Source organism: Sorex araneus, chromosome 2 (genome assembly GCF_027595985.1).
Source record: "Sorex araneus isolate mSorAra2 chromosome 2, mSorAra2.pri, whole genome shotgun sequence".
In the NCBI taxonomy this organism is placed as follows: domain Eukaryota; kingdom Metazoa; phylum Chordata; class Mammalia; order Eulipotyphla; family Soricidae; genus Sorex; species Sorex araneus.
The window spans coordinates 208,078,323-208,104,983 of NC_073303.1; the positions used below are offsets into that span (position 1 = coordinate 208,078,323).

The window sequence follows — 26,661 nt, forward strand, 5'->3', positions numbered from 1 at the left end:
GGGACAGAGGACAAAAGACAGATGGGCATTTACCATAAATCCCGGTTTAACTTTTCCTACTCCATGGGGTCCTGTCTTTAAGGCCATTACAGCTTGTATCAGATAGTGCTTTATGATTTCTAGACCCATATCAAAGCCAGGGTAGCTTTGCTACTTGCCCATGGTCCATCCAGAAAACCCTTGGTAGGATTTTAGGAACTATGGCAACTGAAACCTGAGTCAAGTAATTATGATGGATGCCCAGGAGTAGATATATATTTTAGAGTCAACTAACTCTCAAATATTGGGGCATAGCATTAACGGTCTTACTGTGTTTAAGCAAAGATTACTCTATAGTAAAATATAGAGATGGTATAGGGGAAAAAGCAAAGCAAGTAATTCACTATGGATACAAAACACAGAGACACCAGAAGGCTTGACCATAAAGTCAAACCAAATAACTAAGTCTGACTTGGGGAATTTAGTAGCTAACCAAACGATAAGTAAAGCACAAAGGAAAGGTTAAAGATAAACTCAGGGGATTAGGAGTGCTTGTAAGAGCACTGTAAGCTTCTCTGGGGGTAGGAAAAGGGGCAATTCACTGATGAAGCCTAAATACTTGGGGTTAATATCCAACAGATGACTTTAATAATACCAATAAGATATATATAGTAACAGAAATATAAAGTAAATTATTTTTTCCCTGCTATGGGAGGAAGCATAGGCGGTGGGTGGGAAACTGGGGACCCCATTGGAGGGAAGGCCAAGCGGGTGGTGGGATTAGTGTTAAAACACTAAATTGAAATGACAGTATTAAGAGCAAATTTATAATCCATGGTGTTTAAATAAGGTTCAGCCGTTAACGAAAAAATTTCTGAGAAGAAAATGTTTTTCAGTCAAGTTGTTTTCCTTTGATTATAAAGACCACAGATAATCTTGACTGGCAGAAAATTAAAACTGTAGCACAGATCGTGGAAGGGGAGAGAGAAAAGTGCTCAATGATGTATTCCAACGCAACAAAGGAAAAAAATCAACATAAAATCCCAGCTTGGAGTTAAAAGCTTTTATAGAAGGGACTGATAAGTGTTAAACCCACTTAAGTATAAAAAAAGACTGAACAATACTAGGAAAAAACTGATACATAATAGAGTGAAGAGCTAATTAAGCTTACAAAGAATAGGAATGCTGACTTACATTATTCAGAGTGTAATTAAAATTTCTGAAATTGAAATGGGTTGACAACAGGAAAAGGTCTGGACTTTTGAAATCATTTATGTCTATTGTTCTTGATCTTGAAGGCTGATGTATAAATATATTTTATGATAAGGCAACATTTTCTTAAAGATCCACAATTTCTTTAATGTAAACATCACTTCGCTTTTCTTCTCTTTAAGTAGGATTTAGTACAGTACTTAAACATTGATGACAGTGCCACCAATTCCATTTTATTGAAGTGTACTTTTCTAGTTATCTGTACCCTAGTTTCATAAACTGTAGGTCACAATTTTATAAGGTGTCATGTAACTTTTAAAAATGTTGTTTAAATTAATTTATCACTTATTTATCAGTAAATGCTTTGTTGACTAATGTATATACATATTTACCCAGGGTTAGTCATGAAAAAATTATCTTGTGAAAATGATCAAGTCAATGATAAAGAATCAGGGACGCTGTCTCTTTGCCAAGGTGTCAAAAATCAGATGGGTTCAACACGTAATGCGATTCAGAGACGACCGCTGGACTAGAGCTGTTACCAACTGGATTCCACAGGACGTCAAAAGACCGTGTGGCTGCCCACCTACGAGATGGTCAAATTTCTTTGTCAAAACCCTGAACGAATAGTTTGAGGCTCTTCCTGTCCTTGGAGTGAGCAGATACCATTGGGCTACACTTGCACATGACAGGGACGAATGGAGATTCCTATAGCTTTTGAGGCTGAACGAAGAAGACCTGGAGTGCTTGAACAGACCTATCATCATCAAGGAAATTGAAATGGTAATTAAAAGTCTCCCCTAAAACAAAAGTCCTGGTCCAGATGTATTCACTATTGAATTCTTCCAGATCTTTAACGAGGACTTACTCCCAATCCTTTTTAAGTTTTTCCAGAAAATCGAAGAATCAGAAACACTTCCAAACAGTTTCTATGAAGCAAATATCACTCTGATACCAAAAGCAGACAGAGAATACCATAAATAAAGAGAATTACAGGCCAATATCCCTGATGAACACAGACACAAAGATCCTTAACAAAATACTAGCAAACAGAATCCAAGGACTTAGTGGTCAATTCTCTATTCCAGTTGCCTTCTCCCCCAACTCATTAGGTAGACTTCTAACTATAGAGCAATATTCCTGGCCCTTGTGTCTACTGTCCTTGGGTGTCAGTCTCATGTTATTTTATATTCTACAAATGAGCGCAGTACTTCTATGTCTGTCTCTCTCATTCTGACTTGTTTCACTTAGTATGATGCTCTCCATGACCATTCACTTATAAGCAAATTTCATGACTTCATCTTTCCTAACAGTTGCATAGTATTCCATTATGTAGATGTACCATAGTTTCTTTAAGCAGTCATCTGTTCTCAGGCACTCGGGTTGTTTCCAGATTCTGGCTATTGTGAAGAGTGCTGCAATGAACATACAAGTGCTGATATTATTTCTACTGTGCTTTTTTTGTACCCTCAGGATATATTCCCAGAAGTGGCATTGCAGGGTCGTATGGAAGCTCAATTTCTAGTTTTTGAAGAAATGCTCATATTGTTTTTCAAAAAGGCTGGACCAGTCAGCATTCCCACCAACAATGAGAGTCTCTTTCTCCCCACATCTGAGCCTGCACTGGTTATTCTTGTTCTTTTTTGATGTGCGCTAGTCTCTGTGGTGTGAGATGATATCTCATTGTTGTTTTGATTTGCATCTCCCTGATGATTAGTGATGTAGAGCAATTTTCATGTGCCTTTTGGCCATTTGTATTTCTTTTTTGAGGAAGCTTCTATTCATTTCTTCTCTCCATTTTTTGATTTGGTTGGAGGTTTTCTCTTGTACAATTCTACTAGTGTCTTGTACATCCTGGATATTGACCCCTTATCAGATGGGTATTGGGTAAATATTCTTTCTCATTCTGTGGACTCTCTCTGTATTTTGGTCAATGTCTCTTTTGAGGTGCTGAAGCTTCTTAGTTTAATGTAGTCACATTTTGTTTATTTCCTCCTTGCTTACTCTCTCTCTCCTTTTCCTTTTGTGAATTATGATTTGCAATGCAGGTACTAAGAGATCATGGTGTTTGTTCAGGGCATTCAGCATTTTTATCAGGATAGTAAGTGTACAGTAGCTATTAACCAGGTGGCAGCTTTGGGGTATGAATGTGACTGCTGAGACTTCTGGAAGTACAGGGAGGTGGGGGACAGCAACCCATCCTGACCCCGAGAAAGCCTGGACATTTCAATCACAAAACCCGCATACCAGAATTTTCAGACTGTATGTCAGTGAGGTCCATCCTGAGACAGTGGAGTTAGTCCGAGGATATGGTGACGATTTTATTGTGGAAGCAAGTGGCTGCCAAGGTACTCTGCTTTAGTACCAGGCTGACATGTCCCCATCCAAATTTACCTCAATCTGTTCTGCCTTGCATGGGTCCAAAACTAGCTGTAGCTAGATGAACTGCTTTTGAGCTCTTTTCAAATTTATATATGGGTCTCTGGAGCAAGGCTGCTAGAAGAGCTGACATGGTGGCGCTAGAGTTGGTTTGTGAGGGTGACTGCCAGTGCTTTCAGAAGTACTGGGAAGTGGGGAGAGGTAGCCCATCTCATCTCTGAGAAAGCCTGGAGATTTCAGTCACAAAACCTACATACCCAAATTTTCAGCAGATTATGTCTCTGTGAGGTTTGTCCTGAGATGGTGGAGTCAGGCCGAGGTATGGTGGCGATTTTGGATTATGGAGGCAAGAGGCTGCCGGGGGGCTCTGCTTGGGCAGACACCAGACCAACCCACACCCCTACAATTTATCCCGGTCTGTTCGGCCATGTACAGGTCCAAGATGAACTGTGGCTTTTGACCTCTTTCAAGATTTATTTATGGGTCTCTGGAGCAAAGTCAAATAAATGAGCTTGGATAGCTGAGCTGGAGGTGGTTTGTGGGCGTGGCTCACACAGACCTAATCTTTGGCTGTTTAATGTCTTGGGAAACTTGTTCCAAGTTGTTGGGGGTATGATCAGAGGCACAGCAGCAATTTTGGGGTATCAGGAAGCCTGAAGGCACCATCAGGCTGCTGATGCTCTCGCCCCACAGGTACAGATTAACCTGTTGACAACTCCATACCCCATCTTCATCTTTTTATATGGTTAACTTCTATTTACATGGTATTGTGGTCTGATAGGATGCTTGGTATGATTCTTATCTTTGTGAATGTATCTAACTTAGACTTATGTCCTAGAATGGGATCTGACCTGAAGACTGCTTTGCGTTCACTAGAGAAGAATGTGTCTTGGCTTTCTAAGGACGGAAGGCCCTCTATAAATCCATTAGTCCCAGCTCTTCTAGTTCCTGATTTATTGCACTTGTGTCTTTACTGATAGCCTGCCTAGCAGATCTATCCAGTGGTGACAATGGGATGTTGAAGTCTCCCACTACTATTATGTTTTGCTAGGTTTGTGAGCAAAAGTCTTTCAACCTTTGCTAACCTGACATTGGGTGTGTATAATTGATTAGAGTTAGAATTTCTTGGTCTATTGTTCCCTCAATCAATAAAGTAGTAGTGCCCATATGTCTATACTTACTTTCTTTAGATTGAATGAAATTCAGTCTGATATAATTATGGCCATCCTAGTTCCCACCACCCCACCACCTCTCACCCCCACCATTAACTTGTATAATTGTTTTCCATCTTTTTTACTCTGATCCTATCTTGTCTATCTTGTGATTTTAGATGTGTTTTCCATAAGCATATAGTGGATGAATTTTGCTTCCTAATCCGACTTGCTACTCTGTGCCTTTTGATAGGGGAGTTTAGTTCATCTATATTCAGGGATATTATTGATTTAAAGGCTGGATTGCTATTTTACTGTGTACAGTTGTGGCTTCTACAGTTATTTAGTTGGGTTTTGTAAATGGTCTTTTGGTTCATTCAGGGTTGCTTGAATGCCAGCTCTTGTTTTTCTGAGAATGTTTGTTTTTCTCCTTCCCTCATATCTAAATGAGAGCTCGGCTGGGTAGTGGACTATAGGTTGAAAGTTCCTTTCATTCTGTAATTTGAAAGTGTCCTTCCACTCCATTATCATCTGTCCCTTTTCATGAGGGAGAACTCTTGTGATTCATACATTATTTCCCTTATATTTAAGGTTTTTCTTCTTTCTTGCTGCTTAAACAAACTCATTTGCCTTTTTTTTGGTAATTGGTTTTGGTTTTTGGTTTTTTGGCCTCTTGAATCTGCACAACTGCCTCCCGACAGAGGATGGGTTGGGGACACTTTCAGCTCTTTCACCTCTCCATCACTTTTTATTCCCCTTTACCTTTTTTTCTCAATTTCTGGTATTCCTATAATTTGGATATTATTCTTCCTGTCTTTGTTCATTATGTGCCTTACATTTTCTTCCATTGTTTTTTTGGTTTCTCTTTTCCTTTTTGACTTCTTTATCAATGCTGGCCTATATTTTGTCTTCAAATATCTCAACAGCTCTTCCCCTGTGAGATTCTGTAACTATGGCTTGCTAGAGCATTCTTTAACTACTTCATTTCCATTTGTATAGAGTCTCTCATCTTCTGAAAAACTTCTTCTTTGAGTTGGTTGAATTTCTCATCCAGTGATCAATTTCACTGGCAAGTGCTGGCTGAATCTCTGTTGTCAGTGTAGTAAGTACTGAGTTTAGGTCCTCATGAACCAGGCTCAAGCACTTTGGTGAGCTTGGAGACTTGCCTGGGTTTTTATTCTTATCTGTGACTACAGCTGAGATCCTTGGTTTCCTCATTGTTCTTCGAGATTTGTGGGTATTAATGGTGGTGGTTTAGATTCCGACTAATTTTGAGAACAGATCTGTTAGGTTGTTAACACCATGCAGAATTACCAATACTATGTCTTCTGTCAAGACTATTTTCCTTATTGGATGGATGTTTGAGCATAGTATGACTGAGACTTGATCCTAAAAGCCCTGTAACTGTTCTCACGGTGACTCAATTAAATAATAAATTAAAATTTAAAAAAAGAAAGATAAAAAAGATTATTTTCCTTATTGTGCAATGTTGTTTGAGTATGCACCCCAAAAAGTTGTCAGCTAGTTGCTCTTTCGTTAACTGACATTTAAGTCAGTGTAGCATCTGTGAAATAGGAATGAGAAATAGGAATCCACCTACTCCCAATATAAGATTTACATGAAGTAATTTCTTCTCGTGGATGTTCTAGAATCCACACGATTTGGGGTTTAAGAGTTAAAGTGACACAAAATGGCCCAATACCTGGCATAAGGTCAGGGTTTGGTGGTGCAGGGCTTCAGGACTGGGACCCTTGGCTTTCCCTCATGCATGTGGATTTACTTATGAACAAAATACATAAACTTTAGCAATAATATGGAATAATAGTATAATATACTTACACTTTTTTGCTACTTTCTTAATAACATTTCTTTTATCTAGCTTATTTTGTCAGATGTCCTGGCCACGCACTTCTGGGAGCTTGGTTTTATAGTCTCTGGATGTTGGCTGTTGATGGAATTACACGGCGCTGGGGGCAGTTTCTGGTGTGACTGCCTATCTACTGGAAAATGGTGGATCTGGGTGGAAGAGACCCAGTCCCGATCGGAACAGGCTTGGAGATCTCAGCCCCGGGTCCCACACACCTAGGTTCCTCTGATGGTTCCTTCATAGCCTAGTTCTTCCTCTTGGAGAACCTGGCAAGCTACCGAGAGTTTCCTGCCCACATGGGAGAGCCTGGCAAGCTCTCCGTGGCATATTCATATGCCAAAACCAGTAACAATGATGGGTCTCTTTCCCTGACCCTGAAAAAGCCTCCAATGTGGCACTGTTGGGAAGGACGAGTAAAGAGAGGCTGCTAAAATGTCAGGGCTAGGGCAAATGGAAACATTACTGAGACTGCTCGAGAAAACTGATGATCAACAGGATAATGATGATGATGATGATGATGATGATGATGATGATGATGATGATGATGATAATGATTTTGTCAGAATGAAGTCTATTATACATTTGAAAATATGTGTTAGACAACACTTATGCCTTCAGTAAGATCACTTGCGAGTAACTAGTAAAGTTTTCAAGGAAACCAGAAGTCATACTCAATTTTTTCACTTCACAGGGTGTTGGTGTTCCTAATCTTGCATTGTTCTAGGGTCAACTGTACTTAATTTTCCCAGTGACTACCTGTACTGCTTCTCTGGATCTGAAGGGATCTGTTCCTGCCTTCCTCTTCCACTTCTAACATATCTGAAGTCTTTAAAGGACAATTATGCTGTGACAACTCACTAATGAATAACAGCTCTCGGCTAATCTTGTAACACTGGGCACTGGCTGGAGATATCATTAATATAACATGATTGAGCCATTTATACATTAATAACTTGACTGAGTAAAGGTGACAGGCCTGAGAAACCTGCAGTATCTTAATTTTCAGCCTCCAGGGCTCTCCCTGGGAGAAATGTCAGCATAAATGGACTTTGTGATAATGGAGTGCAGAATTACATGAGAGAGTTGTGGCACTCGGATCCACATACTCCGCCTCCTGACTTGAATGCCTCGTTCAAGGGAGGAAATAACTCATGGCGGCTGGGATGTGAGTGAATGGAACAATGTACGCCTGCCATGTGGGAGGCCCTGAATTGGATCCTCACCTCCACTAAAACTGAAAAATACAGGGGCTGGATCAATAGTACAGCGGGTGGGGCGTTTGCCTTGCACACGGCCAACCTGGGTTCTATTCCCAGCATCCCATATGATCCCCTGAACACTTCCAGGGGTAATTCCTGCGTGCATGAGCCAGGAGTAATCCCTGTGCATCGTCAGGTGTGACCCAAAAAAAGCAAAAAAAAAAAAAAAAAAAAGAAAAGAAAAGAAAGAAAGAAAAATACAGCAATCTTTCCAGAGTGTATGAACTAGTTGAAGGGTACAGGTACATGGAGGATCTTCATATCTCACAGAAACTTGACTTTTATAGTAATGATGGGATCTGCTATGGACACTCCATGTAGGTCAGCTCAGAACAAGCTACCTGACCGTGTGGGAGCAGATGTCTTCTTTCTGAAGAACTTAAAGCACAACATTAAGCAGAAACCTCATCTTGGGGCTCACCACTATCAGCGAGCTAGCTTCCTTCCAGGTCTTATTGTGTCCGCACACACACAAAACACACACTGCACTTACGTCCCTGTTTCTATACATACGTAAATCCTTAAATGTCATTTTTAAACAACAAAACTATAACACAGACTGCTTTGTTTTTCTTGTTTTAAAACACTTGGGAGACTAAAGCTCAGGGTGGAGCACATTCCTTGCTTGCATAAGACCTAGGTTTGATGCCTGGTGTCATGAGGAGAGACCCTTGAGTAGTGGATTAAATAGGAAGTAGTCCATGAGCACCACCAGGTATAAATCAAAAATAAGAACAAGCAAAACCTCTTGGTCCACACAGAATTGTCTCTATGTCTAATGGTTGCATCATACAGCAGAGTGGATGCTACTATATAGCTTAAAATTTTCTTTTACAAACAAGCTCTGAACATAGCTTCTTTCTGTACCAGTACTCAATATATTTTATATGAAATCTTAAATTTTTCCTAAAACTTGTATTTTTAAAAATTTGTTGTTTTACTATCATCCCTTTCATCTTCTTTCAGGAAGTTGAAGAAACAGAAAACCTCCCAAAGATATTCCACAGGGGAAATATCACCCTGTTACCAAAAGCAGACAGAGACAACATAAAAAAAAGAGAAAAATATAGATTTACATCCATGGTGAGTACAGATGCAAAAATATTCAACAAAGCATTAACAAAACAAATTTTACAATATATAAAAAAAGATTATGCACAATGACCAAGTAGGATTTATCCCCAAGGATAAATATGTTTAAATATACATTAAGTCAATCAGTATAATACACCATACCAGTAGAGGTAAAAGTGAAAATCATCTGATCATAATCATAGGTGCAGAGGAAGCTATTGACAATATCCAGCACTCATTCATAATTAAAACTGCTCACCACAATAAGAGTTAAAGGAACTTACCTCAACACAGTTAAAGCCACTTGCAACAAGCTCAGAAGAACTGAAAGCCTTGTCATGCCCTCAATTTGCCTCGAGGTGCCATCTTAGAGTACCAACAGCCCTGGCCCAGAGACACAGCAGCAAGTAGCGGAAGACTCCACAGAACCAGAGATCTCTCCAGGCCCCATACCAGGCCAATTTCACCAGGGGACCCCAGAATGAGCAGGTGCAGTCTCCTCGCCCACTACAGATGGAATCCCTGTGACCAAGAGCTTCCACAAGCAAGGCCCAGGTATGCGGGTTCCAGGACTGAATCTCCAGGCGTGTGGCAGGAGAAGACCTGGACTGTCTCTCTCCGGGTCCCCGCCCGTCCAGTAGACTTATTATCATGCCCACAATTTGCCTCTGGGTGTCATCTTAGCACCAATAGCCGTGGCTTAGAGACTCCAATGGAATCCCAAAATAGATCAATGCCATACAGAGATGTCTCTGGAACCCAACCATTTACAATCTAGAAATTTACATTTACAATTGTGGCTGTGCGAGCTCTCATGATATTCAAAATGAGCAATGGAAAATATATTTTCTAGCACCTGCCCCTGGCAGGTAGGCTTGAATGGGGGTGGGAAATTTTGAGCAAAACATAATGCCCAAAATTAGAGAGAGAGTATTGGGGAAATTGTCTGCCACAGAGGCAGGGTGAGGACGGGGATGTGGGTGGTGGAAAATGTGCACTGGTGGAGGGATGGGTATTCCATCATTGTATGGCTGAATCTAAGACATGAAAGCTTTGTAACTCTATCTGAAGGTGATACAATTTTTAAAAAAAAGTAACATGGAGTTCATGCCCAATTCAATCAGCTTAATCAATGGCTGAACAAATAGCAGGATGCCTACATTATTAAAAAAAATAAAAAGAACTGAAAGCCTTTCCTCAAACATCAGGTACAAGGATACGCACTCTCACCACTACTACTCAATGTAGTACTGGAAATACTTGCCAAAGCAATCAGGCAAGAAAGAGCTAGTGAGGGCTATATATACATACACATATATGTATATATACATATATGTTTATATGTATATATACAATTTTTAACTTAATTTTTAGGCACTGCAGTTTACAATACTCTTAATGATAGGATTTCATGTATAACAAAGACTAGCTCCACTCTCTCCCCCAAAGCACGCATTTTCTTGCAGTACTGTTTCAGTGTCCCTTCCTATCTATTCCCCAGCTCGGTTGCTCCCCTGTGGTAAGCTTCCTACTGAAGGTCAGTTTTCTGTTTCGGTTGCCTTTGGGCCTTTATTGTTTGTCTAAAAATCAACTATTAATATAGTTGTACATAATGATGCTTTAATAAATTAAAAGTAAGAGAATATCAGAGACGAAATAAAATATTTCTTGAAATAAGTAGAAACAAATAAAGTATCAGAATCTATGAGACATCAAACTTGTACTAAGGAAGGACATCGAAGCAACACAGTATTACATCATAAAATGAGAAATCCAAATAAACTTCACATCTTGAGAAACTAGATAAAAAGAACAAACTTCAAAATAAGTAGAAGAAAGAAAATAATAAAAAAAAAGAGCAGAATTCTATGTTAGGCAAATCCAGGAAAAAAAGTAAATAAAACAAGAACAATTTTCAAAACAATAAACAATAATCCTTAGCAAAACTTATAAGAAATAGAAGAGATAAAACCCAAATAACTTTTATTAGAGGTGAAATTATGCAAATTAAAAAACACCTCAGAAACACAAAATATTGCAAAAAATTACTATCAACAATTCTATGCAACTAAGTCAGAGAGCATAAAATAAACGGATGAATTATTGGAATCATACTGCCTTCCAGATTGAATCAGGAAGAAACAGAAAAAGTATTCACTTTTTCATACCAATGACAAGAAAAGAGAATGATATCTCATTGTTGTTTTTGATATGCATCTCTCTAATGATTAGTGATGTAGAGCATTTTCTCATGTGCCTCTCAGCCATTCGGATTTCTTCTTTGGGAAAGTTTCTGTTCATTTCATCACTCAATTTTTTGATCGGGCTGGCAGTTTTCTTCTTGTGGAGTTCAACCAGTGCATTGTATATCCTTGATATCAACCCCTCATCAAATGGGTATTGGGTAAATATCCTTTCCCATTCTGTAGGCTGTCTTTGTACTTTGGTCACTGTTTCTTTTGAGGTGCAGAAGCTTCTTAGTTTAAGATAGTCCCATTTATTTATCTCTGTTTTCATTTGCTTTGCCAGTGGCATGTCATCTTTGAAGATATCGTTGGCTTCAATGTCGTGGAGGGTTTTGCCAACCTTGTCTTCAATGTACCTTATGGACTGTAGTCTGATGTTGAGGTCTCTAATGCATTTTGATTTGACTTTTGTACATGGTGATAGGTGGAGATCTGAGCCCATTATTTTGCACGTAGCTGTCCAGTTTTGCCAGCACCATTTGTTAAAGAGGCTTTCCTTGCTTCACTACACATTTCTTGCTCCTTTATCAAAGATTAGATGTTCAAACAATTGCGGTGGTGTATAGGGATATTCCACCCTGTTCCACTGGTCTGCAGCTCTGCCTTTGTTCCAGTACCATGCTGTTTCAATTGTTACCGCTTTGTAGTAGAATTTAAAGTTGGGGAGGGTGATGCCTCCCAACGTCATTTTCCCAAGAATTGCTTTAGCTATTCGTGGGCGTTTGTTGTTCCGTATGAATTTCAGGATTTCTTGATCAATTTCTTTGAAGAATTTCACCACAGAGACTGGCCCACATCCAAAAAAACAAAAGCAACTGGTGTTGGCGTGGATGTGGAGAGAAAGGGACCCTCCTTCACTGCTGGTGGGAATGCCAACTGGTTCAGCCCTTTTGGAAAACAATATGGATGATTCTCAAAAAATTAGAAATTGAGCTCCCATTTGACCCAGCAATACCACTCCTGGGAATATATCCCGGAGAGGCAAAAAGGTATAGTAGAAATGACATCTGCATTTCTATGTTCATTGCAGCACTATTTACAATAGCCAAAATCTGGAAAAAAACTGAGTGCCCAAAAACAGATGACTGGTTAAAGAAACTTTGGTACATCTACACAATGGAATACTATGCAGTTGTTAGAAAAGATGAAGTCATGAAATTTGCCTATAAGTGGATCAACATGGAGAGTGTCATGTTGAGGAAATGAGTCAGAAAGAAAGAGACAGACATAGAAAAATCGCTCTCATATGTGGAATATAAAGTAGCAAGATGAGACACTAACACCAAAGTCCACTCGGGTCGAACGCCGAGTACCAAAAGTGGACTATAGACCGAACATGATGGCCACTCAATATCTCTATTTCAAACTACAACATCCAACAGGAGAGAGAACAAAATGGAATGCCCTGACACAGAGGCAGGATGGGGGTAGGAGGGTTGGGATGAGGGTGGTGGGGGGGATACTGGGATCATTGGTGGAGGAGAACGGGCACTGGTGGAGGGATGTAAATCAAATGCAAACACGAAAGTTCGTAAGTTTGTAACTGTACCCCACGGTGATTTACTAATAAAAATTTAAATAAATAAATAAATAAAACAAAAGTGAAAAAAAAGAGAGAGAGAATGAAACTTTCATTAAAAATCTCCACAAGAACAAAATCCTTAGTCCAAACAGGTTTACTAGTGGGATCTACCAAACCTTAAAAACCGGCTACTTACACATACCTTCAAACTCTTGCAAGGTGTGTCAAAGAAATTGGGAGTCTTTTACTGAAGCTTCTGTAAAGTCAACTTTACCCTGATACCAGAAGGAGACCAAGATATTACCATAAAAGAAAACTACAAATAGATATCTCTGATGAGTATTGATATGACTTTTTAACAAAATCATAATGAATCAAATTCAGCATGCACTGGAAATATCAAATGTAATAATGACATTAACAATAATGCTTACTGCATGATTCAAATATAAGCTAATATAAGCTAATGCCTGAAAATATAAGCTAATATGGGAATAGAAGAAATACAAAAGTTATATTTAGGTTCTTATAGCTAAGAGAAAATGCTTAGCTATATTCTCTTGCCCGAGCGCCTGGCTATCTTTCCCGGGGCCTCCTTGGAGGGGATGGGCTCCAGCTTCCCTCCCTGCCCCGAGCAGAGCTCCCAGTGGCGGAAGACCTCCAGAGCCTAGCCACAGCCATTCTCAAGGCCCTCTCCACACATTTGGACAAGCCTCACGCATGAAGGTACAAGCAGAGGAACCCAGGTGTGAGGAACCCAGGGCTGAGACCTCCAAGCCTGCTCAGATCAGGACTGGGCCTCCTCTGCCCAGATTTCCCATGTCCCAGTAGCTAGGAGGTCACACCCAGGGACTGCCCCCAACACCATGTAATCCTGTCAATGGCCAACATCCAGAGACTTAAAAGCAAGCTCCCAGAAGCTTGATATCTTATAGCCTCCTTCTCCCTCTGGGAGAACCTGGCAAACTACTGGGAGTTTCCTGCCCACATGGGAGAGCCTCACAAGTTCCCCATGGTGTATTAATATGCTAAAACCAGTAACAATGATGGGTCTCATTCCCCTGACCCTGAAAGAGCCTCCAGTATGGCATCGTTGGAAGGATGAGTAAAGAGAGGCTTCTAAAATCTCAGGGCTTGGACGAATGGAGACGTTACTGAGATAGCTCGAGAAATTCGATGATCAACGGGATGATGATGATGATGATGACAATGATGATGATGATGATGATATTCTCTTAAGAAAAGCAAGTAATTCACTACAAATACAAAATCCAGGCTTAAGAGGAAAAAGTCAGGGTCTGATGTGAGAAGTAAAGTCTGCAGAGTCTGCTCTTGAACTGAAAAGCATTCCATCTCCTTCTGGGAATGAGGAGTATTGGAAGTCTCTAAAGAAAAGATTCCCAAATTTGTCTACAGTTTCAAGAATGAAGAGTGCACTGGAATAAGTGAAGATGTTTTGGAAGATTGGTAGCAATCAGCAGAAAATGCTCCTGTTCAAATAAAGCCTCTAGACCCAGCCCGTTCTCAGAACTCAGTGAGTAAAGAGAACTGTGGTCTTTGTCGCTAATGAGCATCTACCACTCTGCAAACAAGTCTGTGGAACAGCATATGGCAGGGAATCCTGGATATCTCAGGAAGGGATACAAATATCTGAGTTTGAGGCCAATAAAATAAACAGTCTGAGGAAGAACTAATCTTTATGATTATGACAGAGGTGGTAGGTTCTGCTAAAGTCAAGCACAGACAGAACTTTCAATGGACTTTCCATTCCTACCATTGTCACCCTACCACATGTGTCCAAGTTTGGACCTTCTACTCTGGTTCAGGATCTATGGGTCTCATAATGTGGTAGACCACAGGATGTGAGTGTTGATACAATGGGTGTTAGTACAGTGCGATGGTGGTGGTTGGGACAAATGATGGGTTTGACAGCAGCATTTGGACAGAAGAGAGTGACTCGGGTCAGATATTTGGCAGGTCATGGCCTGAAGGTACCACATGGAACAATTTATCAATAGGGTACTGTGATTTCACAAAGCAAAAGGCAGGTGCTGCAATGATGCATGTGCATTCTGTGGCAGAGAGCTGTCTCCCATCCTCCCCAGAGCTCCCCAGCAGAGAGAACAGAGAGATGGGGGAGGGGACCACAGCCTGATGGTGAAAATGGCCCCTTTTGTGCAGAGCTGCTAGCATACCTACAGAACACCTGAAGGGGTCAGAGGTGTAGGACTGCACGTCCATGCTATTTCCAGAGGTAAAACATTCCAGCAGAGGCAATTCTCAGGAAGAGAAAAACTCAAGGAGATGCTCTGTCTCCCAGGGACATCTATATTGCTTTTCTCTTTCCCCTCTAGTCATATACAATATATGTATATATATTGTATATGACTAGAATCAAATGATTATATGAATTATATGAATTATACGAATCAAACAATTAAGTCAAACAATTGGTCAAGCAATTAATTTTACTTATTACCAATACTTGCAGTTTTTTGGATAAACACAGTAATAGATAAAGATTCCAACACTTAGTTCTCTGGGCTCTGAGAGCTAGCAAGGCTTTTAACACTATTTCTCTTGGCTCTGAAAAATAATAAATCCCAGACTAAGTCTCCTCAGGTCAGTTCAGCTTGTCCTTCCCTATGGGGGTCCTATCTCTTAGGTGATAACAGCTTGCATCAAGACCATGCATTAATGCTTTCTAGACTGTCCTATTTCGATGCCGGGGTAGCTATGTCGCTCGCCCCAGGTCCATCCCAGTCCCACGGTGGGACCTCCCTTTGAAAGTGTTAGGAGCTATAGCGACTGAAGCCTGAGTCAAGTAATTATGACAGATGCCCAGGAGGAGATATATTTCAGCCAATCAACTCCCAAATATTAGGAGCACAGCATTAAGGTCTTTCTGTGCTTATGCAAAGAACATTGCTCTATAGTAAAATATGAAAAGGCTATCAGGAAAATAGAAAAGCAAGTAATTCACTAGAAATACAAAATCCAGAATTACAAGAAATTTTTACCTTATAAGTAACAAAGACGGACTTGGGGAACTGTGATAATGAGGTGTAAAACACAAAGGGAAAGTTAAAGATACACTCAGGGGATTAGAGATGCTCGCAAGAGCACTGTAAGCTTCACTGGGAGGAGGAAAAGGGGCAGTTCACTGATGAAGCCTAAGACACTTAGGGTTAATATCCAACAGAGTACCCCAGGGAACAATTCAGACTCTAATGTGCATGGGCATGTACCCCAGGCCATTACCAGATGTTGAATGTCAAGATGCACATTCCATGCGCATAGATGCACTAACACATACACACATGCCAATTGAATTAACCTAAACATTATTAGAGTATGTGTTTGGAAGTCTCAATTTCCTGAGGAACAAAGTTGAGAAATTGATTTCTAAGTGGGTGAAGTTTTATGTTTTCAGGGAAGCAATCAAGTACTAAAATGTTGGTCTCAATTCCGATTTAGACTCATGGGGCATAAAATGCTTAATGTCCCCATTTAAATAAAAGGATCCAGCTAGGCATCAAAAAGCAGGAACACAAGAAGGAAACTTGGGTACAGTAGACTCTACTGGTGAGGACCAGAGCCAGGCATCCTATCTTCATAAGAATTTTTTGAGGGGGCGGGGTTTGGGCATGCACAGTGGTACCCAGGGGCTATTTCTGACTTTGTTCTGAGAGACCCCCGACAATGCTTGAAGACCTTGATAATTTAATTAGTCAAGAAACTGAGGTTGAGAACACCGAGATGATCTTGTCTCTGCCAGTTCTGAAGAGAGACAGAGGCAGCAAAGGAAAGGTTTCAGTGGCTTGTGTGTTTCCAGGCCTCAAGGAGAGTGTATGTAGATACAGAAATCCCGAAACTATTCAGATCCTAAGAGAAAAAGGAATAGAGAAGGTCGTGGAGGTTTGTGTAGCCTCTAGTTGCAAATCAAGTTCCAAGTTAATGGAAAATTTATTAGAGAGATCTTGACTTTCAATAATGAAATTAAAAGTTGATGAAAGCAGTGCAATTGATTATCCTTAGAATTAATCATAATTTACACTTAATTACAGCAGCAGTGCTCAAGTTGGGAGCCATGCCAATAATGCTACCTGTCTCTCCCCTGCTATATTTTTAGAGTTTAATAGCCCTGAAAAAATTGGTTTTCAAAAAATGTATATCATTATAGTGTTTTACTCAACTATTACATTTCTACTGTATGAAAAAGATGGGGCTCGAATGGAACCCAGGGGAAGCCTCCTTTCTGAGTCTGCCATGTTACTGTAGAGACAGCACACAGATGTCACTGTCACTATATTCCTGTATTCCTGGGTTCATGACATATATAGTCAGAAAGGGAGGTATCAACACAAGCCTACATTTTCAGGAAAGGTCTATTTGGGATTTGAGTCAAGTGATCTATTAAAAGCATAAACTCGGAGCTGGAGCAATAGCACAGCATTTGCCTTGCACATGGCTGACCCGGGTTCGATTCCCAGCATCCTATATGGTCCCCTGAGCACCGCTAGGAGTAATTCCTGAGTGCAAAGCCAGGAGGTAATCCTTGTGCATTGCCGGGTGTGACCCAAAAAGCAATAAAATAAAATAAAATAAAATAAAATAAAATAAAATAAAATAAAAGCATAAATGCAAGTGTGACCTTGCCCCCAATTAAAAATATTGCAGGAGGTGCTGGAGCTATAGCACAGCGGGTAGGGCGTTTGCCTTGCACTCGGCCGACCCGGGTTCGATTCCCAGCATCCCATATGGTTCCCTGAGCACCGCCAGGAGTTATTCCTGAGTGAAGAGCCAGGAGTAACCCCTGAGCATCGCCGGGTGTGACCAAAAAAGATAAAAATACTGCAGGAACTTCACGTTATTCATAGACCATGTGATCCTCTCAGTGTGAGATTCAAGGCTCTTAGTACTGACTACTCAGTCATGGTCCACATTTCACTTCTCAGACTTCTAAGTACTAGCAAGGACAAACTAGTTTTAATTTCCTGCCTACACTACAAGGTTGTGCCCCCAATCTTTCCGTGCACGATTACTTTTGCATATGCCTCCCCTTCACTTCTATCTTAAAGGTAGCTAATGTCTGGACATCCTTAATATCTTAGGAAAGGGCTTCAAAAATGATATATCCATACATAGATCCCTTCTAACGCAGCAACATAAACCAAATCCACGCTTCTGCTATCTCCTTAGAAATATCTTTAGTGGTTTCATGTGGCTGAGATGATTCTCCATAGCACTCTGATCCAGGCTACATAAGCACAATTACTGTAGCACTGTTTCACTGTCATCCCATTGCTCATCAATTTGCTCGAGCGGGCACCAGTAACGTCTCCACTGTGAGACTTGTTGTTACTGTTTTTGGCATATCGAATACACCATGGGGAGCTTGCCAGGCTCTGTCGTGCAGGCGGGATACTCTTGGTAGCTTGCTGGGCTCTCTGAGAGGGACGAAATAATCAAACCCCGGTCGGCCATGTGCAAGGCACACACCCTACCCGCTGTGAAATTAAGAGTCTGTATACTAAGATTTCCACTTACCAACCCTAAAAATCCCAGGGCGTTTCATGTTGTGGGAGCTAAGCACTTACCCTGCCAGTGGTGCTTCCTTGTCTTCACTTTCCTCATCCAATGGGCCTCCCACGCTAATTCCTTTTTTTTCAACTACATCATTCAACAGCCTCCTACTTTCACTTGGGTCTTCCTGCCCCCACCACTCCCTGCCACGAAGTCTACAGGAGTGAGAACAACGCTAGGAAAAGACTCCAGGAAGAAGCTTATCACACTGTGTCTCTCACTTCTCTCTCCTCTCTGCAGCGGCTCCCCGGGTTCTCAGGAATCTGGTAACTGCTAAACCTGCCTGCCGGGCCCTCTTCCCTTGGATTTCTTTCTTCCTGGAACATGTTTTACCTAGCGGGGTAGGTGACAGAACAGCTGGAACCCAGGATGAAGGATTTAAATCCTTATGCTGGGCCCATGCCCTCAGCATCCCTCCACATCCCACCACAAGTCCCACTGTTGTGTCAAGGGCCACATGTTTGGGCCCTGAGGCTCACCTTTCTCATTGGACACGTATGGTCCAGGATACCAAAATCACAGGAAAGTTGAAATTTCACCAGGTAACACTCGTGTCTGGCACATGCCTCTCCCCATTGTATTCCAGGAGGCCAAGCACACCCAAGAACCAACAGAAGAAAGAGGAATCAGCAGCAGGAACAATTCGATCTGTAAATGTATTCTGTACCCCTAGGAAGTGTCAGTATAGAATTGCCTTTACATTTTGATTTTCACGTAGCGTTTCCCTCTAGAGGAAGAGGGCGGGTGCACTGTGATGCAAGAAATACCAAGTCGGTGATTAGGAGTTGCTGAGTGTATCCCATTTCCAGGCTTGCTGTTAGCTCCTGAGAGGGCCTGGGCCAGAGTGTCCACACCCAGCACTCCTTATGTCCCAAAAATAGAGGATCTAGACCTATTCTGATGTCCAGCATGTTTCAATTATTCAGAATTGCACATCAGGGTTTGTCTACCTTCCAGAACTGGGGCACTCAGGTAAGCTGACTCCTCCAAGGCACTGCCCAGAGACCTACTTCATCGCTCACTTGGCACTAACATCAAAAGTCTCACGAGGATTGAGTCCCAGTGCTCTACCCAATTCTTTCACTCACAGAAATGGAGCTACTGGGGGGTGCCAGGCCCACCTTCTCCAGAGACCCCTGGGAGCTGTCATCCAGTGAAGCAATGATGAGTAGATAGAGCCATGAATGCTACAAAGAATGAAAGGCTTGCAGGCAGACACTATCACCTTCAATATGAATACGAACTAGACATGCAGTCTAGACCTTCATACAGAGTTGTAGAGAATGATCTGGGTGTTATTACCTATCCAGTTTGTGTGATTTGTGTGATTCTGAGCCCACACATTGAAGAGGTTGGGAAGGATTTGAATTACTTATATCACTTGTCACTTGACTTGTCACTTTCCATGGAAAATTTAGTCCTGGTCCTGGTGTGGTTGTCAAGTTGGGGCATTTTTAAATCTTTTGCAGCTGGATAAAAAACAACTCATAGGGCACTATTGTTTGGCTTTGCCACTAGGATGAGTTCTGTCCATCTCAGCAACTCAAAGTCACAGTGCTCCTGTCCAGAATCTTCTCCTTTTCACTTTTGGGCCATAGATGGTGGTGCTTAGGGCTAATTCCTCGCTCTGCACTTAGGGAATCACTCCTGGTGGGGCTCAGGAGGCCATTATGCAGTGGCAAGAATTGAACATGAGTCAGCTGCATACAACAAGAGCGCCCTACCCGGTGTACTATCTCCCTAGCTCTTAATTGTACATAAATTTTAACACACATGTTTAACTTCTAAAATTTTATTTCAGTTGCATGACTTACAATACTTTTAATGATATGGTTTCTTGCATACAATTTTCTAGCATGACACCCTTCATCACAATGTCCACTTTCCTCCACCACTGTCTCAGGGTGCCCCTCAAACCCCCACAATCTCCCCCCTCCTACCTGGTAAGCTCAGTTCTATAGAAAAGTTCTCAAGCTCTGTTGTCTTTAATCATTTGCTATTACCTGACTATGTTTCTTTATATTGCACATATAAGAGAGAGCACACTCCTTCTGGTGATCTCCTCAGTAGGATACCCTCCACCTCCCTCCACATAGTGGCAGATTGCATGATATTGTTCTTTTATTATATTACAGGCAGAAACTCCTGCCCCCCACGCCAGGCTGTCTTCACTGGGGCCCTCTCGGAGGGGGGTGGGTTGAGTCTCCCTCCCTGTCCCAAGCAGAGCCCCGGCAGCCAAAACCCTCCAGAACCCAGTCACAGTCATGCTCAAGGCCACTCTCCACATGCTCGGACGAGCCTCACCCATGAAGGAACTGACAGAAGAACCCAGGTATGCGGGACCCGTGGCTGAGATCTCCAAGCCTGCTCAGATTGGGACTGGGCCTCCCCCACCCAGATCCCTAGTTTTCCAGTAGCTTGGAAGTCACACCCACAAACTGCCCTCCCCACCCCCGGCACCATGCAATCTCATCAATGCCCAAGATCCAGAGATTATAAAACAAAACTCCCAGAAGAGAGTGATGCAGAATCTCACGCTGCAGAGCCTGGCAAGCTACCCATAGCGTATTCAATATGCCAAAAAGAGTAACAATAATGGGCCTCATTCCCCTGACTACGAACGCGAAAGGGATGAATGGAGACATTACTGGTACCCGCTCAAGCAAATCGATGAACAACAGGACGAGAGTGATACAGTGACTATATTACAAGCAGCATTCCATTGTGTATGTATGCCAGTTTTTAATTCAGTTATCTGTTCTTGGACATGTGTGTTGTTATCAGATTTTCACTATTGTGAATACCACTGAAATGAACATAGTGCAATTGTCTTTTCTGGATAGAGTTTTTGACCCCTTGGAGTAGATGGACAGGAAACTCAATTTCTAGTTGTTTTTTTTTTTTTTTTGAGAAGTGTACATATATTCCTAAGAGGTTGAACATTTCCACTAGGAATGAATGAGTATTTCTTTTCCTTCATATAGACACCAACACTGTTTTTTGCTGTTCTTTATGATGCATGCCAGTTTCACTGGTGTGAGGTGATATCTCACTGTTTTTGATTTGCATTTCCCTGATAACTGATAAGTGATGTAGAACATTTTCTCTTATACCCCATAACCATCTTTGTATCATTTGAGGAAGTATCTGCACATCTCTTTCCCACACTATTCTATGAGTTTGACTTGTTTTGTCTAAGTTTTTCTAAGTGCTTTATATATCTTGGATATTAACCCATTGTCAGGTAAGTGGTGTAGAGAGATTATATTCCAGTCTGTGGGGTGTCTATTTTTAATCTGGCCACCATTTCTATTGCAGTGCAATGTCTTATTTGTTTAGCTTTGTTTCTACTTGTTTGGCCAAAGGCATTGAATCACTAAAGATGCCTCTAGATTCAGCATCATAAAGCATTCTGCCTATGTCTTCCTCATATAATACATACATTCAAGCATGATATCAAAGGTCTAGCCTATTTGAATTAATTTTTTGTGCACGGTGTAAGAAAGAGGTCTGAGCTAATTTTTTCACATATGACTGACCAGTTTCTCCAACACCATTCTTGAAGAGGCTGTCCATGTTCCACTTTATACTTTAAGGTCTTTCATCAGATTATCTGTCTGTATATCTAAAGATATGTCTCTGGGCTCTTAATTTTATTTCACTGGTCTGAAGTCTATCTTAACTGCATTCTCTTGATTTCTATAGCTTTATAGTATAATTTAAAGCTGGGAAAAGAAAATTCTTCCTTTTCTTTTTTTCCTAATATTTATTTGACCCTCTGAGGGGTTTTATTAGTCCATATAAGTTATAGAAGTATTTAGCCTAGTCTTTAAAAAATTGCCATGGCTATTTTTTATATTAACTTTATTGAATTTGGTAGGACTTTGGGTAGGATTGTCATTTTGACATTAATCCTTCCAACCCATTAACAGAAAATGTTCCCAATTTCTTGTGTCTTTTATCTCATTTTGTAGCAATTTATAGTTTACTTTGTATGTCTTTCATCTCTTTTCTTAAGCTGATTCCCAGGTACTTGATTTTTTTTGAGGTGAAATTGTGAGTTCTTTTTAAACTTTCTCATTTGTTTGTCTGTAAGAATGCCAGTGATTTTTATATGTTGGATTTTTAGCCTGCTACAGTACTGTATAAATATCCGTTTAGGTTTTTTTTTTTTGGTAGAGTCTTTAGGGTTTGCTAAGTAGGATGTCATATCATCTGTAAATATTAAAAGGTTGACTTCTTTTCTAATACAGATATCTTTATTGCCTAATTGCTATGGTGAGGACTTTCAGTACTGCAATTGAATGAGAACGGTGAGTAAAGAACCTTGTCTTGTGCCTTCTGGACCTGTGACTGTCTCCCTAGTTGCTCACATTCAGTCCTATATAATAAGATGATGGCAACATTGTAAAGCTCAAGGCAAAATATGAGTTAATCTTTCGATCACTTTCCCCAAATGCAGAACATCTAATTAACCATATAAAAATTTACCTTCAAAAACAGATCAGTTAATAAATCAATACAGCGAACTGGCTGGCTATTAACTCAATACGCAAAGCTCTTGCATTTCAGTATATAAGGAGCAAAGTAGAAAAAGAAAGAAAAAATAATCTATTTGTAATTGCATCTAAAAGAATTAAGTAAGAGAATTGAGCTTACCTGGGAGCGGGGTTGCCTGGGAGGAGCACTTGGCTCACTGACGGAGGGAAGTGGGCGTTCTGGGAACAGGTGTGGTGTTGAAACCACGTACGCCCGAAAATTATAATTCATAGGATTACTAGTCAAAGTACTTCAATAAAAATGGTTTTATAAGCATAAGAAAAGAAGCACCTAGGAACGAGCTTAAAGGAGACTAAAGGCCGTTTGAAAAACATGTCAATGTTCAATCGAAGATACAACGGGATGGAATGATACTCTGATCCGTGTTTTCACTACAGTTCGCTTAAATCATCCAGTCTAAGTCATCAGATGCAATCCAAACCTAATTCCCAATTAGATTCTTTAAGAAAATAGAATAAGCATTACTGTGATTCATATAAACAACAGACTACTCTAAGAAATCAGCACAGCCTTGAAATTAGAGGGAAATAATGAGAGGATTATCTTCCTGGGATTCAAACTATCCTATAGTGTGTAATCATCAAAACAATGTGGCATTGAACACAGGGATTAATATAAAATATTTGAAACCCAAGAATTAACTTCTAACATAGATTGACAGTGAATTTAAGATAAAGCACCCAAAATGGTAAAATAAATGAAGTAAATTGTCTTTGGTAAATAATTTTTGGAAAAAGTTGATAGCCACACTCCAAAGAATGAAAATGAATCATCATCTCATATCCTTAACAAAAGTTAACTAAAATGAATTAAGCACTTGTATATTAAATTTGATGCAATGAATTATACCTAGGAAGGCTCAGGCCAAGCTCTACGTAATATTTTATTTCATGGTGTATTTGAAGATTTAATTCAAAATGATAGGGTAGACAAAATTTTAAAAATAAAGCAGCGGGATTTCTCACTGCATTGAAGTGAAAATTGCACCTTAAGAGAAATGAAAATCACTAAAATAAAGACATCACATTGAATGGGGAAAATATTTGCACAGAATACATCTGACAACAAATTAATATTGAAGACATATAGGAAATTCACAATACTCAACAACAGCAACAAAAAAGTCAAAAGTGGGGAAAAAACTGAAATACATTTCAACAGAGATGGTATATCCATGGTCAATTGGACACCTAAAGAAAAATTTTCATTTTCACTTATTATCAGGAGAATGCAGATCAAAACAATGATGTCTCATCTATACCTGTGAAAATGCCCCATACTAAAGGCAGAAACAAATGTTAGTTGTATATAGAGAATTAAAAACCCTCAAACACAGTTGGTAAGGGATGGACATTAATACAGCCCCTATGTAAAACAGTATGAGGAAAACCTACTAAGAAAAATAGTTCTACAATATGAGCCTGCAATTTCATTCCAACTCCTCAGAAGAATACAAAACACTAATTTTAAAATAAAAATGCGCACCATACTTTGGTGGTTGTAGTGCTGTGGCAGCACATTGTTTGAAGAGACATTAAAATATACCTCTGCAGGGGCCGGAGTGATAGCACAGTGGGTAGGGCGTTTGCCTTGCAGGCGGCCGACCTGGGTTCGATCCCCGGCATCCCATATGGTCCCCCAAGCACCGCCAGGAGTAATTCCTGAGTGAAAAGCCAGGAGTAACCCCTGTGCATTGCTGGGTGTGACCCAAAAAGCAATATATATATATATATATATATATATATATATGTATATATATACCTCTGCAGTCATTGTTATCTTACTCAAGCTAAAGCACTCTTTTCAAATAGAACTATGGAGGGTGAAGAAGAGACGGAAAGAGTAGGCTGCTGCTGAAACAGGAATACAAGAGAAGTAAAGGGTTCCTGCCCTGCCAGAAATCCTTAAGGAAAAAATGAAAGAATTTCACAAAGCTCAGAATAAAGCACCTGAGAAAAAAAATTCACCAAAATGAGCTGTTAGAAGTTAAGAGGACACACTTATCTCTGAAAAAGACAAGTGCTTTCACAATAAATCTAGGCAAATGTCAGAACAAAGATTTTGATGGTTAGAATGGTAAGAAACGGTGACAAATTTTAATTCTCTACAGGCACAAATTGGCATTTGTCATCAGGATCAGAAATATCAATGTTTTGATTCCTATGTTCCAAGAGGTGTTTCAGCTTCTCCACCTTCGAAAGACCTTCAGTGGCTTCTTTGCTAAACTCAACAAGGCTCTCATTAATATACTGGTTGCAGAACTGTAGGATGACATTACTTTGTCCTTTACCCCCTTTGCCTCAAGGAGCTCATCCCGGTTTTTCCCAGAGTTTAGGCTTACCCCAGTCACACCCATCAAGGTGTTCCCCAGTCACTCCCATCCCTTTGTTTAGCTGTAATCACTTCTCTATGCTCTCTTCCCCAAAACAGTTAATCTGCTTTGCTTTCCCTTAATCTGACTCTGCTAATTTGTAAGGTCAGACCTTCCTAGGACACTGAATATTATAATATTGCCTTTCTTCTCTCTTTATGCCTTTTGAATAATTTACTTTAAAGCAATGTTCTTTTTGTATAGACACAAGAAGACAATATTATGTTTTTGTAATTTGGGACTTAACTGGCTTCGAATATTATTCATTCCCAGGCATCTGCTTTTTCCACTTACGCCTCAGTTGCCCTCAGTTCCTAGCACCCCAAAAGCAGGGTCCCGATGAGAGACGGGATGGATCCAGGGCAAGCGGTGAGTTATGTGCTACCCTGGCATCAAGATGGGCCTGGCCAAAGTGCCTAATGCTTAACTATAAGTTAAGAGCTTGACCATAGACAAATGCTGCCATGATCCAAAAGTAATGACAAGACTAGGACCCTGCTAGGGAATAGGAAAGACTGATCTGGCCTGAGCACTGTAGTCTGAGATTGAGATGGCCCCAGGAGAGTAATTCTATAAGCTTTAATGCATCTTTTATTGTGTCCATACAAAATGATTAATATTATGAATGCTTATAGGTTTGCTGGATGAGGAGAGGAAAAACATACTCATGGGACTCCACCCTTGGGTGGATCCTCCTGCTGAAAGAGAGTCAGTCCTAGGAGAAGCATCCCCTGAGGGAAAGGAACCTCAACCCTATTGATGGTGACCACACCTATGTGTACACCCCAAGTGGTCCCAGAGCACCGAACGTGGGCGGTGAGACAGAGCCACCCGGAGAGCCCGCGAGTGCACACGCCCCTCGGCGAGCTTTAGTTTTTTACACAGAACCATATATCGAATGGGGATATTCTACCTAATCTAAGGTCAGTAAATGTACTGATCTACAAGTGTAGATGTGACAAATTCCACAAGACGTGAATTACTTTAACATACAATGCATTGATTGCACAATTTCTTGGTAAATACACATCATCTAAATGTAGGATCTTATTTAGAAGACCAAAGTTGGTGGGAAATGCTTCAAAAAGGCAAATAACTTCCTCAAACCCTTCAAACTTTCTTTTCCACGGGGTGAAATGAAGAAATTGACTGCACATTTTGTAAAAAATGGAGATGATGACAATAGGGAAGACCGGATCAACTAACTTTGTAGAAGGATAAGCTAAAATATCTACCATCTTTTTTGTAATCTGGTTAGTTAAGAAACAACTGCTTTCAGAGTTTTTATAGAAGACAAAATAAACAAAATCAGGCATGTGTATGTGTATATATGTGTTTGGCCTGTATATAAAGATCCACTATTTTTTTTACCTTTTTTTATGATTTTGACAAGTGTGTTATTTTGGCTGGACTCCTATCTTTCACTTTTTCCTTATATTCCATTCTTCACACAAT

General features: G+C 40.4%; 1 pseudogene; it reads left to right on the plus strand.

Moving 5' to 3' along the window:
* The first annotated feature begins 16,391 nt into the window (after positions 1-16,391).
* On the plus strand, positions 16,392-26,432 carry LOC129401737 (60S ribosomal protein L7-like; annotated as a pseudogene).
* Positions 26,433-26,661: the final 229 nt, after the last annotated feature.